Source organism: Lampetra planeri, chromosome 8, assembly GCF_965212315.1.
Source record: "Lampetra planeri chromosome 8, kcLamPlan1.2.h2, whole genome shotgun sequence".
Lineage (NCBI taxonomy): Eukaryota > Metazoa > Chordata > Hyperoartia > Petromyzontiformes > Petromyzontidae > Lampetra > Lampetra planeri.
The window spans coordinates 15,633,707-15,651,270 of NC_136114.1; the positions used below are offsets into that span (position 1 = coordinate 15,633,707).

A 17,564-nucleotide genomic window follows, 5' to 3' on the forward strand; every position below is an offset into this window, starting at 1 on the left:
GGATGTTTGTCTTCTTAAAGCCCTGAGACGGTAGAAGAAATACATTCCACATTCCTATGGTAGGGGCTGGGAAATTCATAAGATCATTGCGGTTGACGAACTGACAATGCTATTCATTTAATTCCCTCGTAGAAATATGATGATGATGTGGTAGATCGATGCAAAAGCGAACATTTGAACTCGCGACCTTCAATTGTGCAGCAGTAATTACAATGGAATTAGCAGCAGTAGCAGCGGTGGGACCGGTCAGCCACAGCACGTGCTGCTGCTGGGTGCCTGCTTCAGAAGTGTTGCGCGCCCTCCTCCACCCCCCACCCCCCACCTCCACCCCCACCTCCACCCCCCCACCCCCACCTCCACCCCCACCTCCACCCCCCACCCCCCACCTCCACCCCCACCTCCACCCCCACCCCCACCTCCACCCCCCACCTCCACCCCCACCTCACCCACCTCGTCCACCCCCCACCTCCACCCCCCACCCCCACCTCCACCCCCACCTCACCCACCTCGTCCACCCCCTCCCCTGGCAACACGTGACGACGTAATTGCATCGTCTCTATGGCAACCAGGGCATCCTGGAACCCACCCCCGCGCCCCTCAAACCCCCCCAGCCCCGCCCCCTGCCTCCCCCACTTTCTCCTTTCAACCACTTCAAGTACATGACAACGCAATTTGTGTTTTCGAAAGTTTGATGACTCACAGTCATTTTAATATTTTCTAGGAAATTAATTTGTTTTTTTAATTTAAAAGTTCAGGCCTTGTTGCTTCCAATTAAGCAGTAAATGAGATGTGTCTCTCGTTGTGAGGCGCGCTCCCCGCTGCTTGCGAGTAATCGCTGTTCCTCGCAAGAGGAGGGGGAGCGTCCCTCGGGGGGCTGCCTTGGTAATCCGCTGGCTTCTTACAGCCAATGGCCAGGGACAACGAGGCCACAGGCTGCTGGCGAATCCCCAAACATGTAAACCGGTCCAGAGTTTTCTTGCCGAAGCTTAACTCAACTGGGTGTATTAAGCGGAGTAGTCTCCAAGCCCTCTCTAACCACGTGACTGCGTTCTGTCGCCTCGAGACGCGCGCTGACTCGGAGGCGGCCGTGTGAACAACTCACGACGACGAGGATGATCATGATGATCATGATGATGATCATGATGATGATTATGATCATCATCATGATCATGATGATGATCATGATGATGATCATGATGATCGCACAAATGCTGTTGGAAAACATTCGTCCAGGAGATCGCACGGTGACGGACTCGATATGATTTTGCTTTAGCGCAGTGGGACAGTCCCTCGCGGCCGATATCTCCAGCCTGGAACCCCCGAACCGCATCGGGGTCCCGGCGCGACGAGTTTGGGTTGGGAGCGTCGAGCTCCCGGCGGGAGCAGGAGGGCAGCACGGAGGCGGTGGTGGTACGGACACTCGAAGTGCCACTCTCGTTCAGCCCGGCACGGCATCGACTAGTCTCACGACTCGTTTTCAAGAAGGTGCTGCTGCTGCTGCTGCATGCTGCTGCTGCTGCTGCGTGCTGCTACACTGGGACATTTGGCCTAAGTTTATCAATGGGAGTTTGGCTTCATTAGAGAGGAAACCAGAGCACCCGCAGAACAACGGGGTCTCGACAGAGGCGTAGCTAGGATATTTTGCGCCCGGGGACGAACTATAAAATTGGCGCCCCCCCCCCCCACGTTTAATCACAGTTTCCTATTACATCGAATAAGGAATACCAATTTAAATTTTAATGAAACATTGTATTTAAAGAAGCAAATGTATATAAATTATATTACATGGCTCACTCAGTCACTGTCGTAGACTCGTTGACATAGTCTACAAAAGATTAATTTTTCTTGATTTCACTGTCGCAAACTGGTCAATCACGTAATCAAAATCAGTTTTTTACAATGTTTCTCTTTCAACGCTAAGAAGAGCAAGATCGCTGAGACGATCTTGTCCCATTGAAGCCGCAAATACGACAAAATAAGTTTCAATTGGCTGAACGACCGCTCACAGCTTGCAATTGAAACTGCTATTGTTAATAAAATTTGCAGTGAAATTCGCAAATTCGGAAATATGTCGTCTCCATTAAACACAATAAAACCAAGAAGATCCAAAGGAGTTTCCGGTAGAACTTCATTCTGGTTACTGAGCAGCAGTTTGCAAGCTGGTGGTCTAGCTAACACAGTAACACTCTCACTTAGTGTCCGCCAGCGAGCATGGCTCGGCTCTTAGGTCAGTTCAAATGTAAGGTACGAGCGCCGTACACGTATAAGTGAGCCTTGTAGTAAACGCTGCTAGATGAAGGCCACGCTTGTTGACGTGCGTGGGCTGCTGCGGCTGCTGCAGCCGCCTGGAGCGTGGTGGTGTCACTAAGAAGAACTCAAAATAGGCCGTCGTAGTTTCCGCCACCAAAAAACAGGGCAGTGACTAAGGCTGAAAGACTGCCGCCTGTCTGTTGTTTGGGACGTTCTTCCATGTAAGTTCTTAATAGGCGCGCGAACCAAAATGTAATTACATGACATGTAGGCTGTGTGTGGCGGGATATATAATCTTTTAGGTTGAGGTGTAGATTTGTGCAGTAGTTTCAGGCTGCCGCGCCCGCCGCAATAAGTTAAAATGTAACGTTGTAAGCCTCATTTTGGCGCCCCTTTGCCTTGGCGCCCGGGGACATATGTACCCCCCTGCCCCCCCCCCCCCTAGCTACGCCTCTGGGTCTCGACGTGAAGTATCATCATCATTATTGCCAAGCCCTGGTCTAGCCAATGCTGGATGAAGACCACGCAACGTTGTGGAATTCAGAAACAAGTTTTCATCTTTGCTTAAATAATTAATCGGGGGAATGTTATGTGAATGGAGGATACATATGCATGCGTCTCCGTGCGTCTGCACTCTCTGCGCGCGCATCTCTCGGTTTCTGCCGACAGATTTCACGGGCAGTACAAACATTTTTGACATTTGAGAATGACGCGTTCCGTACGCAATGTGGAAGACAGACGCCATTGTGCACACACACACACAACCACACACACACACACAACCACACACACAACCACACACACGCACACACAACCACACACACACAACCAAACAACCACCCACACAACCACACACAAACACACACACACAACCACACAACCACACAACCACACAACCACACACACAACCACAACAACAACAACAACCGCCATTCGCCACTAAGTGGCGGTGACGTCACCACGACGCTTGTGCCAGGCCATGTGCACCCTGAGGCCACGTGAAGTGTCGAACGCCCGCTGGCAGGAGGTCACGGGGCAGACCCAGGTGCCACGGGTCGACTGACCGAGATGACCGAGATGAGTGGCTGATGCACCACCTGTGCCCCCTACTGTGCCAACTTGCTGTGCTTTAGCCACCCGGCGCTCCGCTCGTTGTTGTGAGCGTCGCTCCTCCGCCCTCCGTTGTTGTTGGAGGGCGACTGCCTCCAACTGCCCAGTAGCGTCCTTCACGAGCCTCCTCCACTGAGGCCGATCTTGACACCGCTGGTACCAGTCATCGGCAAGTCCACTCAGCTCCACGTCCTCCTGTACCACATCACTCCATCTCTTCTCTAGCCAGTGCCGCGCCCGTTTAGCCCCCTCGATCCGGCCGAACAAAAGCTGTTTAGGCATGCGGTGGCTGGGCATGCGGGCTACATGACCCAGCCAACGCAGCCTTGCCTGCCGGAGGAGCTCACTGATAGGACTTTGCCCAGATCTTTCAAGGACTTGTGAGCTCCTCACACAATCCAGCCTGGTTAAACCCAGGATGGATCGTAGGCAGGCCAGCCTAAATGTTTCCAACCGGCGAAGATGCTCCACTAGGGGGGTCCACGTTTCGCAAGCGTAGAGAAGGGAGGGAATGACCGTGGCCGAGAAGACCTGAAGCTTCGTGCGGAGCGACAGACCAGGTAGCTTCCACATAGCGTTACGCAACCGACGAAAAGATATTGCCGCTCGACTGATTCGGAGTGAGACCTCTGCTGATAAACTGGAGCCGGTCATAAGCACACTGCCCAGGTATGGGAAACTCTCCACTCTCTCCACAACTGCCCCATCACCGATTGGGAGTTGTGGGGGTGGAGTGCCAGATGGTACAAAATACCCAGGCAGGTGCTTAGTTTTGGTGGGGCTGATGGTAAGGCCCCACCTCTTAGTGGCACGCTCCAGTCTCAGCAGCAGCGTCTCCAACTCCTCTTCTGAATGAGCAGCTATTACCAAATCATCGGCATACATAACGTGGTTGACCAATAGGGAGCCATCCCTTGATCGCACCCGGGCGTCGATCAGCCTCACACAACCACACACACACAACCAGATGAGCATGAATCACGCAACGCTGTCCAGCTCGCGATGAGCCTCCGGCTGATGTCAGCGGGCGTGCGCCGTGCAGGCGACGCTCTCGTTATTGCCAAAGGCGAACGCCTCTGGATTTGAGAACTCGTCTGCATTTCAAATAGACACGTTTCATATTAATATGTTTGAAAGTGTGTTGACTCGACGAGAAGTGCATGTCATTTATTTTATACAGAGATTCAAATTTGCCCCGAAACTTTCCTGGTTATTACGGAACATGAACAAGGACAAAAGATCCTCGTGTAGCCTTGGGGAGATTGTGGGGCAAGTGCAGTTAGCGAGCACCTATTTAAGCCTGCATGACGCCTGCGGGAGTAGAGTGGCAAGCTCCACGCCCGGCTGCCTTTGTCTCCCCACGCAGAGCTGACGTTTTGCACAATGCACAAGGTGTCTCATCTAAGGCTGAGTCCACCTAGTGGAGTCCTCATACCGGTTCAGGTATTTGTCACTGACGTTGGCGACGTTGGCCGTGAGCAGGAATCAAACTCTGATTTCTGAGCTCGCAGGACGGTGCGCTAACCATTGCACCACTGCTCCCAGGCACACACAGACAACGCATCACACACGTGGGGCCCGGGGGTGGCGGGGCTGCTGCTGGTGGTCGTAGCGTTGTCGGTGTTGTTGGTGATCGTGAAGGTGCTAGTGGCGGTATTGGCAGTCATGGTACTGGCGGTGATGTTGGTGCTGGTTGTCGTGGTGGTGGTGGCGATGGTAGCAGTGGGATTTTGCTCGTCGTGGCGACAGTGGTGGTGGCTCTGGTGTTGTTAATTTTGGTTGCAATGGTGGTGATGTTGGTGTTGGTTGTCATGGTAGTGGTGGATCTGATTATAGTGGTGGGGCTGTTGGTCTAGGTGGTGCTGGTTCTGGTGGTAGTGGTGGTGGTTGTAGTGGTGGTGGTGCTCGTGGTTCTGGTGGTAGTGGTGGTGGTTGTAGTAGCGGTGGTGCTCGTGGTTCTGGTGGTAGTGGTGGTGGTTGTAGTAGTGGTGGTGCTGGTTCTGGCGGTAGTGGTGGTGGTTGTAGTAGTGGTGGTGCTGGTTCTGGTGGTAGTGGTGATGGTTGTAGTAGTGGTGGTGCTGGTTCTGGTGGTAGTGGTGATGGTTGTAGTAGTGGCGGTAGTTGTAGTAGTGGTGGTGCTGGTTCTGGTGGTAGTGGTGGTTGTAGTAGTGGTGGTGGTGCTCGTGGTTCTGGTGGTAGTGGTGGTGGTTGTAGTAGTGGTGGTGCTGGTTCTGGTGGTAGTGGTGGTGGTTGTAGTAGTGGTGGTGGTTGTAGTGGTGGTGGTGCTCGTGGTTCTGGTGGTAGTGGTGGTGGTTGTGTAACCCCCTTGAGCAGTCACGATGAGTCGGCTCCCATCGTTAACGCAGACACCGCGCATCTATCACACGCCACGGTCCATACGTAACCTCACCGCCACCGTGTCTCGGGGCGCAAGACGCACGCGTCGGGTTGGTACATGTCTCTCACGTGTTACATGTCTCTCACATGTTACATGTATCATACATGTTACATGTTTCATGCATGTTACATGTCTCTCACATGTTACATGTATCATACATGTTACATGTCTCTCACATGTTACATGTCTCTCACATGTTACATGTATCATACATGTTACATGTCTCTCACATGTTACATGTCTCATACATGTTACATGTCTCTCACATGTTACATATCTCTCACGTGTTACATGACTCTCACATGTTACATGTCTCATACATGTTACATGTCTCTCACATGTTACATGTCTCTCACATGTTACATGTCTCTCACATGTGAGTGAGCGAGTGATGCGGCACGGATATAGCTCAGTCTGTACTTAGAGCCAGACCAGTCCTGACGGTGGCATGTTTTATTTTCAGCCTCCTAAAGGTTGTGGGTGATATTTCATTGTCGTGGTTTTGATTGTGAGCCCAGGACGACGATGAGCGTCTGTATCTGGGGGTTCTGAAGGGCGGACGAATCTTGTTTTTTTCTGACATCTAAATGTGACATCAGATAGATATTTTTTCACCCGAAAACTAAAATATTTCAACGGTTGAGAGGGGTGGAGGGACGCTCCGCTTGAGCTGAGCTGCGAGCTGCGGCAGAGGCAGCCTGGAGCGAGCAATCCGCACCAGGGCTTCGTGGCGCTTGAGTCATCAGTTAGTAATGTTGTGATCATCGTCATCGGTTATTTATCTCCCGGTGTTTTACACTAAATCAGTACAATGTATTACAAGCTGATAGAACACAACTTTACGAGCATTTTTTGAAATCAAACCTACATCGTGTGTCATGCTCACGTAACGGGATACGTGTCAAAGACGGGGCCTTACACTTTATCCGAATTGTTCCACTGGACTACCATCAAAACGTGGTCTTGCAGTGAAGAAAACAAAGATACCCCAAGACACGCGGCTGCTCTTGTTTGCTTTATAGAGCTCAACGTGTAGTGCGTGTTGTCACGCGTAGCACGCGGTCACGCGTAGCACGTGGTCACGCGAAACTCGAGTCGCTTCACGCGTCGAGCGTGCGGCACTGCGCAGCTCACCTGGGGCGCTGACTGTGATTTGTGATTTGGTTCAGGAATAACGTTTTGATATTTTGTTTGTCGTTGTGATGAAAGCATGCCGAGCAGTGGCTGCCGGGTTTATCACATAGAACATCGTCATGAGCAGCAGCAGCCACGATCGATCCACTGCTGGATGATGCTCTCCCCAAATTGTCGGCACCTTGTGCGGTCTTGGGATGGAAGCATCCCATCCACCTTCCGCACACGAGCCGACGGACCTCCTCTGGGCCGTGATCCCTCCGTTGGCTGCCACTCGGTCGTTAGTCTCGACACGCGCCCGTCTCCCCATCCCTCCCGCTCTCAACAACATCGCGTCCGTCGTGAGCGAGGGAGTCGAACGTTATTCCGCGAGTCGGTTGACGCACCTCCTGACTTTACATCCCGGCGGAGAGCTTATTGAGATTCTCACCATCGTGCCGAAACAAGGGAGACCTGGGGCGGTGGTTCTCCGACGTTGGGGGAGGGGGTTGGGGGTAGTCATTGATGTTGGAGTATTTTATTTTCTCCCTGGGGGGCGGGGGGCTGTGCTCGTGCCCGTGATTTGTCCGGGCGGTAGCGGCAGGTGCGGCAGCCGAGATAAAGAGCCTACGGGCGCACCCGCGAGCCTCTTGGCCTCTCTTGACAGATCACTTATTGCAGCTCTCTTCCGCCACGTCAAAGGAATTATCACGAGCCCGCCCTGTGCATTCCGTTCCTCGTTATCTGTCGCACAAATTGGATTTTTTCTTTTACTCTCAAAAATGTGTTTAAGTAATTGGAATTGGGTGGGAATTTTTTTTTTATCTGCTCTGTGATGGTGACACGTTTCGTACGGAGGAAGGTTGCTTTGTTTACAGAGGGGGCTTCTCGGGCCCTGAGCGCAGATGCCCACAGGCTCGAATCGACAAGCGACCAGCGACAAACAGCACCGCGCAACGGATTAGAGTGCGCAACACGCTTCCTGAGTAGACGCGTGGGGGGCTCCCGTGCGTTCCATCTGTGCTGCGCTCGCGTCACCGCCGCGCTCGCCTGCACTCGTGCCCACGTCCCTCCCAGGCGCGGCCGCCGCCTGGCGGTGCCACCGTGGGCAGGGCCACGCTGCGCGAATCTGTCGTCCTCCAAGGGCGCGGCTCTCGAAATCGCGAAAGTTCGCGATCCCGAGGAAAATGTTTTGACAGAAACCGCGGCGATGTCTCTACCAAGCAGGCCACTCGATTTCTCCAGCACGTGGCTCTAAATCGAGCTGGGCTGCAATCCAATTGCCTCGGTAACCGATGACTCATTGGATAACGTGAAAATAGTTCGGGAGAAAAATATTTCACCTCCGTTCCCACGCATCCTGCTGAGCGGAAGGTGCAGAGCGGGGCTTGGCGATGCCATCAGCATCATCAGCCGCGTCACGCCGCGTGTTGGTTGTCGGGGGGATTCCCACCTTGGGGAGGCAGGATGGAGGTGGGGGCGCGATTCTACAAAGGGGCCCCAAGTCGTCACCGAGCAAACGACGTGGTCGTTTTAATCCGCCTAGCCGGTTTAGAACTTATTTTTGTGCCTACTTTTGTGGCCTTCCCCAACACCTCCAAATAGCGCGGTTGTCTATGTACGGTGCGATAGAAGTTCAACATACATACATACATAGATGGCGGACATCGAGAACATGCGTAGAGGACGTGCAGAGAGGACGGACGTAACGAAGTGGTCTTGGGCAGGATACATTGCGAGAAGGGATGATGGCCGATGGCTGAGCAGGACCACGGACTGGCAGCCCAAGGAGGGAGCATGCCCAAGGGGCTCGCGTGCACCAGCTCGATGGGTTGTTGCATCCAGATATTCGTGAGGGATGGGGGGTCTGTATCCAGCAGTCGGTAGTTCATGGCTGCTGATGATACGGGTTTACGGATCGTGCATCTCGCTCGGATTTCCGTGATCACTCCTCTCGGCGTCAACTCCGTTTCTTCCCCCCCTCTCTCTCTCTCTCTCCCTCTCCTCAGGTCTCGGATAAAACCGAGCAGAGCTCTCAGAGGAATCGGTGCCCACCCCCACCACCACCTCCACCACCTCCACCTCTTCCACGTGACAGGTGCCGCGTGCCAATCCCCACACGCCCCGCCGCTACTGCCGGTGCAGTGGGGCTCACGTCGAGTCGCAGGGGCGCGCGTACCAGGCTAGGTGCGTGCGTACCAGGCTAGGTGCGTGCGTACCAGGCTAGGTGCGTGCGTACCAGGCTAGGTGCGTGCGTACCAGGCTAGGTGCGTGCGTACCAGGCTAGGTGCGTGCGTACCAGGCTAGGTGCGTGCGTACCAGGCTAGGTGCGTGCGTTTTGCGTCGTCGCGGTCAGCGGAGCGATGCCTCGGGGGCTCCGTCCGAACCTCGTGGTTCTGAGGGCGTGGGAGCAGCGGCAGCTGCATCCACAGATTCGCGTTTGTTTCGTCGAACCCGACTCCGCCTCAAAGCTGTCGCGCTTGGGCAGGAGAGCACCGCTTCTGCTGTGCAGTTGCGCATCCCTTGCGGAGTAAACAAAACTCGACGAGATTGCACTCTGCCAAGAGTGGGAGGGGCGCGTGAAAGCGCGAGCGGTTTCGGAGTGGAGGAGTGGAACACTGCACGTGACGGGCTGTGCGGGTTGTGGTCTTCACGTGGACACCATTGTCGCGTCTTCACTTTGGCTGCGTTCCCCGTTGCCTGCCAGTCGCCGGGGCGAGGTCGCCCGCGTGGGCAGACGTGGGCCGGGGCGGACCGGGGCGCGTGGCACCACGTGGCACCGCGTGGCACCGCGTTTGCAGGGGCCGCGTTTGGGTGGCTCAATTGATGACGGGTCAATTGGTTTCGGTTCCATTGACGGTTCGATCGGAGCGCGGGCAACGGAATGTTGAAATGAGTGACTGCGAGCCGTGACACGGGATGACTCCGCTGCATCTGCTGCGGGAGATATATTCCGTGTTTCCATTAACCTCAGGAATTGAGTTTGTACTCAAGCACCCCCCCCCGCCCCCCACGCCCCCCACGCCACGTGTCTGGATGTGTGACCAGCGCGAGGCAGCTGCCACGAGAGCGGTCGAGTTTTCTTCTCTTCCCCCGCACGAATTTGCCGCGCAGTGCCGGGGCCCGAATTCTTCATCAGAATTTGAGGTCGATGAGCATCGAGGCTTTGGGGCTCATCTCCTGTTTACAGCCCTGCACAGACCCAGTGGTGTAAAGTCCACATTCGTATGGCGGGGGTGAGTCGATATATCGACCACTGTTGACTTACCCACAAACTCTCAAACCAGAATATTAAAAAAACTCAAATAAACAAATAAATAGATGATCGCGTTTGTGGGGGGCGACCGACCCTCATCGATGTGGGGACTCTAAGTTGGAAAATCATGGAAGAGCCACCTTTTTTTTTATAATTGAAGCTGTCCATCAACTGGCACCTCGTACAGTGCGAAAGACGTTCAACATCATCGAGTGCTCGACACTCGGCTTGTGGGAGACACGGCAGGAGTGAGATTGGCGGTCCATGGGAGCGAGGGGAGGAGCCCCACCTCGTCAGCTCCGCCTCACGCCCCACCTCGTCAGCTCCCTCACATGCCCCACCTCGTCAGCTCCGCCACATGCCCCACCTCGTCAGCTCCGCCACACGCCCCACCTCGTCAGCTCCGCCTCATGCCCCACCTCGTCAGCTCCCTCACACGCCCCACCTCGTCAGCTCCGCCACACGCCCCACCTCGTCAGCTCCCTCACACGCCCCACCTCGTCAGCTCCCTCACACGTCCCACCTCGTCAGCTCCGCGACGCGAAGCGGGCCTGAGCCTGGTTAGCGCTTGGATGAATATTCCAAGCCTATAGTACCTGGAATGATATTCTTAGGTTTTTTCGGTAAAGTCACGTAGCTAAAACATCAAAATTAATAAAAAATAAAATAAAAAATCACGACGTTTCGGAGGCAACACAAGTCTCCGTCATCAGGTGGGACCGTCACAGCCGGATTAGCTGCATCAAGTGAGGCAATGATTCAAGATGTAATCCCTTAAAAGCAAGTTGAGGGGGGGACTTGGACGCGTTGGCGTGTGCAGCAGAAACCGCGTCCAAGCCGTCGTCCATCCTTTTGGCCCCGCCCCCCTCCCCCTCCCGATGCGTTGTACGTGGCACTCCGTGCCGTTTTTGAGCCCCGCCCCCCTCCCTCCCGATACGTTCCATTCATTGGCTACCACATTCTGATGAGCCCCCCCTCTCCTCCCCCCCTCAACTTGCTTTTAAGGGATTACATCTTGAATCATTGCCTCACTTGATGCAGCTAATCTGGCTGTGACGGTCCCACCTGATGACGGAGACTTGTGTTGCCTCCGAAACGTCGTGATTTTTTATTTTATTTTTATTAATTTTGATGTTTTACCTACGTGACTTTACCGAAAAAACCTAAGAATATGATTCCTTGCAGTCACGAAAGCTTCAAATCTAGAAATACCTGGAATGAATGAATGAATGTTGAATGTATTCCGCACTGTACGTAGCCAAGCGTTGCTCCTCGGAGGTGCGGCATGCCACAATTGTGTCGGCTTGGGCTATGAGATGGCCAGAAAATGTAAGTAAAGAAATTGATGTTTGAATCCCCGTCATGCATGCGTGTGCTCTGTCTGAGTGCTCTGTCTGAGTGCTAATCCCGCACGAAAACAAACGCCCATTCACGTTAATGGCCATCACTTGACGACTCGGGCGATTCGGTGATGCGAGTTTCCACTCTGATGTTTTGCGGCTGACGTCAGCGGTGATGCCAGCATTGGAACAAGTACCTGATGAGCACATAGGCACTGGGGAGACAAAGGCGGCCGGGTGTAGTTTTGGCGACTCCATTCCCTTGTGGACCGTACAGGGCTTAACGGGTGCTCGCTAACAGCACTTGCACCCACAGTCTGGTGATGACCGTGCGGGCTTGTCTTTGTGGTGGAGGTGATGGAGGCACGTGGTGTTGTTATTGCTGTAGACGCACCACGCTCTTCTCTCAGTCACCCTGCGCTTGGGAGCACGACAAGCAATCTGACTTTCATGTAGGAGCAGTAATAACAACAACATGCCACGACCATATGTCTGTGAGATTATTGTTTTTATTGTCCAAGACTTTGACTATTCTCCCGAAAGAATAACATTAATATGAGACAAGTTGAAAAGTTGTAACAATTTTAAATGAAACGCGTCACTCCTGTGTGTCCGCTGCTCCCGCCTCCTGAGGTGTCGCTCTCCATTATTAAACTTCTTCCAAACTCCTGCCGCCATTTCACTCAAATTCAACGTTTATTTGTTACGAGCGGAGAATCCCGTGCAGCCAGTTACCCAGATAGTTTCGATGCTAACAGCCCGCAGCATAAGAAGTCGTTTTTTGCTCTTGTCGCTCTAGAGAGGAGCCCAGCAAGCAGCCAGCCAGTACACTCGAGGCGTCGATGATGTCTATTCGTAGTATCATGGTGATGGCACAGTATATCGAAGACAAAGACCCCCGTATAGCCTTCACAGACTTTCGTGGCAAGTGCCGTCAAGCGAGCACTGATGAAGGCCGACACGACAATCGAAGGGGCTGGGTGGCCAGCGCCATACCCGGCCGCCTTTGTCTCCCCGATGCTGATGTTTTACACACCGCACCAGGTACTCATCTGAGGCTGCGTCGATTCAGATAATCGTCACTCGTGTTAGACGTGAGCGGGAATCGAACTGTGGTGATGTGTCACTCACTGTGGTGATGTGTCACTCACTGTGGTGATGTGTCACTCACTGTGGTGATGTTCCACTCACTGTGGTGATGTGTCACTCACTGTGGTGATGTGTCACTCACTGTGGTGATGTTCCACTCACTGTGGTGATGTGTCACTCACTGTGGTGATGTGTCACTCACTGTGGTGATGTGTCACTCACTGTGGTGATGTTCCACTCACTGTGGTGATGTGTCACTCACTGTGGTGATGTGTCACTCACTGTGGTGATGTGTCACTCACTGTGGTGATGTTCCACTCACTGTGGTGATGTGTCACTCACTGTGGTGATGTGTCACTCACTGTGGTGATGTGTCACTCACTGTGGTGATGTTCCACTCACTGTGGTGATGTGTCACTCACTGTGGTGATGTGTCACTCACTGTGGTGATGTGTCACTCACTGTGGTGATGGTGTCACTCACTTTGGTGATGTGTCACTCACTGTGGTGATGTGTCACTCACTGTGGTGATGTGTCACTCACTGTGGTGATGTGTCACTCACTTTGGTGATGTGTCACTCACTTTGGTGATGTGTCACTCACTGTGGTGATGTGTCACTCACTGTGGTGATGTGTCACTCACTGTGGTGATGTGTCACTCACTGTGGTGATGTCCCACTCACTTTGGTGATGTGTCACTCACTTTGGTGATGTGTCACTCACTGTGGTGATGTGTCACTCACTGTGGTGATGTGTCACTCACTGTGGTGATGTGTCACTCACTGTGGTGATGTTCCACTCACTTTGGTGATGTATCACTCACTGTGGTGATGTGTCACTCACTGTGGTGATGTGTCACTCACTGTGGTGATGTGTCACTCACTGTGGTGATGTGTCACTCACTGTGGTGATGTGTCACTCACTGTGGTGATGTGTCACTCACTGTGGTGATGTGTCACTCACTGTGGTGATGTGTCACTCACTGTGGTGATGTGTCACTCACTTTGGTGATGTATCACTCACTGTGGTGATGTGTCACTCACTGTGGTGATGTGTCACTCACTGTGGTGATGTGTCACTCACTGTGGTGATGTGTCACTCACTGTGGTGATGTTCCACTCACTGTGGTGATGTTCCACTCACTGTGGTGATGTGTCACTCACTGTGGTGATGTGTCACTCACTGTGGTGATGTGTCACTCACTGTGGTGATGTTCCACTCACTGTGGTGATGTGTCACTCACTGTGGTGATGTTCCACTCACTGTGGTGATGTGTCACTCACTGTGGTGATGTGTCACTCACTGTGGTGATGTGTCACTCACTGTGGTGATGTGTCACTCACTGTGGTGATGTGTCACTCACTTTGGTGATGTGTCACTCACTGTGGTGATGTGTCACTCACTGTGGTGATGTCCCACTCACTTTGGTGATGTGTCACTCACTTTGGTGATGTGTCACTCACTGTGGTGATGTGTCACTCACTGTGGTGATGTATCACTCACTGTGGTGATGTGTCACTCACTGTGGTGATGTGTCACTCACTGTGGTGATGTGTCACTCACTGTGGTGATGTGTCACTCACTGTGGTGATGTGTCACTCACTGTGGTGATGTTCCACTCACTTTGGTGATGTATCACTCACTGTGGTGATGTGTCACTCACTTTGGTGATGTATCACTCACTGTGGTGATGTGTCACTCACTGTGGTGATGTGTCACTCACTGTGGTGATGTGTCACTCACTGTGGTGATGTGTCACTCACTGTGGTGATGTGTCACTCACTGTGGTGATGTGTCACTCACTGTGGTGATGTATCACTCACTGTGGTGATGTGTCACTCACTGTGGTGATGTGTCACTCACTGTGGTGATGTTCCACTCACTTTGGTGATGTATCACTCACTGTGGTGATGTGTCACTCACTGTGGTGATGTGTCACTCACTGTGGTGATGTTCCACTCACTTTGGTGATGTATCACTCACTGTGGTGATGTGTCACTCACTGTGGTGATGTGTCACTCACTTTGGTGATGCGTCACTCACTGTGGTGATGTGTCACTCACTGTGGTAATGTGTCACTCACTGTGGTGATGTGTCACTCACTGTGGTGATGAGTCACTCACTGTGGTGATGTGTCACTCACTGTGGTGATGTTCCACTCACTTTGGTGATGTATCACTCACTGTGGTGATGTGTCACTCACTTTGGTGATGTGTCACTCACTTTGGTGATGTGTCACTCACTGTGGTGATGTGTCACTCACTGTGGTGATGTGTCACTCACTGTGGTGATGTGTCTCTCACTGTGGTGATGTGTCACTCACTGTGGTGATGAGTCACTCACTGTGGTGATGTGTCACTCACTGTGGTGATGTTCCACTCACTTTGGTGATGTATCACTCACTGTGGTGATGAGTCACTCACTGTGGTGAAGTGTCACTCACTGTGGTGATGTTCCACTCACTTTGGTGATGTATCACTCACTGTGGTGATGTTCCACTCACTGTGGTGATGTATCACTCACTGTGGTGATGTGTCACTCACTGTGGTGATGTGTCACTCACTGTGGTGATGTGTCACTCACTGTGGTGATGTATTACGCACGTAGCGCTTCACTCGCCGCGATTCCTCGCTCGACAGCCAAGGGGCAGTGTCGTCCCATCCTCTCCCTCTCTCTCCCTCTCCCTCTGCAGCACGCACCCACACGCACCCACACGCACACATCACAACACATCACACGCACCCACACCCGAATCCCCCTCGTCACACCCCCCCCCACCACCAGCAGCTGGAGGATACTTAAAATCACAGCGGGCGAGTGCGAGTGGGGAGAGGTTGGGTGAGCGCGCAGCGGAGACCCGGGGAGCGGCGTGGGGCTTTCGGCGTTTGTTGGAGCGAGTGGAGCTGAGTGGAGCTGAGTGGAGCTGAGTGGAGCCGAGTCGAGCCGAGTCGAGCCGAGTCGAGCGGCAGCCCCGTAGCCCGAGTCGGGATCCTGGTCGCGGGATCTGAGCGGCGGAGACCGGGAGAGACCGGGAGCCGCGAATCGGAGTCACGGTGAGCCGTTACGTCTCAGCTTCGTGGCATGCTGATGGTGATGGTGCTGATTAGGCTATTGCTGCAGATAGTGATGCTTTGGCTGTGAACGGAGGGGGTAGCCCTATGAGGAGCCGGGGCGCAGTAGTTAGCGCACTGCGCTACGAACCCGGCAACCCGAGGTATGATTCCGGGCCACGGCTACCATCAGTGGCGATACCATCATTGACATGAGTACCGTCTGTGTGGTGTGTCAACAGCAGCACTGGGGATAGACAAAGGCGGCCGGGCGCGGTGCTGGTGACACCGCCCGAAGTGCATCGTGCTGGCATTAATAGGTGCTCGCTAACAGCACTTGCCCCAACAGTCTTGTGAAGGGTATACGCGGGATCTTTGTCTTCCATGGAAGTCATGGTCGTTATGATGATGAGGATGATGACAATGATGACGATGATGATGAACATCACCATCATCGCTGCTCGCTTTGAAAAATACAAATCATTGTGGCAGTGACCAGGTGTGCTTGCTGGCAGTACAGCTGTCTCTGTGTGTGAATTAATGAATTTGTCTTTACAAATCGTGGCCAATCGTTGCATTTTCTTTGCCTGTGGCTCGTGTCCGTGTGCATAGTGCAGTATCGCGCAGGCGACAGTCTACGTAGACAGTCGATGTAGACAGTCGATGTAGACTGTCTATGTAGACAGTCTACGTAGACAGTCGATGTAGACAGTCGATGTAGACAGTCGATGTAGACAGTCGATGTAGACTGTCTATGTAGACAGTCTACGTAGACAGTCGATGTAGACAGTCGATGTAGACAGTCGATGTAGACTGTCTATGTAGACTGTCTATGTAGACAGTCTACGTAGACAGTCTACGTAGACAGTCTACGTAGACAGTCTACGTAGACTGTCTACGTAGACTGTCTATGTAGACAGTCCTCCTTGTGGGCGGCTGTGCGTGCGTCGGGGTCGGCGTTCTGCGCGAGACGCGCACAGCGAGTCTCGGGTCGCAGCTGGACACACAGAGGCACAGATCCCCGTTCAGCCTTCAGATAATGTTGGCTGGTTTAGATAATCGTCACCACTTGTATGTATGTTGAACTTCTGTCGCACCATACGTAGCCAAATGTGCTAATTGGAGGTGTACACTCGCACACACGTGTACACACAAACACTCGGGTGAATGAGAATACTGCATTTGTACACATCGGTGTACGAGTGTATGCAAGTGCACATACAGGGGTGCGTAAAGATCAACACACACACACGGGTAAAACATACTCATGTGCACCCTGGTGCACGCACACGTGTAGACAAAGATGATCACGCAGATGCACGCACGAAGCATATGCACAGGTGAGCACACACGTGTAGAGACAAATATCCCCCATAAAGCCTTCGACAGTCCGCGAGGGGAAATGCTGCGAGAGAGAGCACCTTTGAAAGCCGGCACGGCACACCAGGAGTTGGGTGGCCAGCACCACGCCCGGCCGCCTTTTTCTCCGCAGTGGCGATGCTTTACACACCGCACCAGGTACTCATTTGAGGCTGAGTCGACCTCGGGGAGGACCTGGACCGGTTTGAATAATCTTCACCGGTGTTAAGGGAATCCCCATAACACTCACCAATACCAACACAACCGCCATTCGTCACTAAGTTACGATGGCGTCACCACGGTGCTTGTGCCAGGCCAGGTGCACTTTGAGGCCACGTGAAGTATCGAAGGCTCGCTGACAGGAAGTCTCAGAACAGACCCAGGTGCCATGGGTTTGGCTGACTGAGATGACCAGTAGATGCACCAGCTGTACCCCCCACTGTGCCAACTTGCCGCATTTTATCGCTCCGTTCGTTGTTGTGAGCGTCCCTCCCCTACCCTCCGTTGTTGCTGGAGGCGACTGCCTCCAATTGCCCAGTAGCGTCTATCACGAGCTTCTTCCATAGAGGCCGATCTTGACACCGTCGGCAAGTCCACTC

The 17,564-nt window shown here is 53.2% G+C and overlaps 1 long non-coding RNA gene across 1 annotated transcript in view; it reads left to right on the plus strand.

The window, feature by feature from the left end:
- Positions 1 to 17,564, plus strand: part of LOC144720415 (uncharacterized) — a 108,307-nt gene that overhangs the window by 46,770 nt on the left and 43,973 nt on the right. The window contains exon 3 of the long non-coding RNA XR_013585757.1: positions 8,881 to 8,969. This is a non-coding gene — a long non-coding RNA (uncharacterized LOC144720415). The remainder of the gene's footprint in view (positions 1 to 8,880; positions 8,970 to 17,564) is intronic.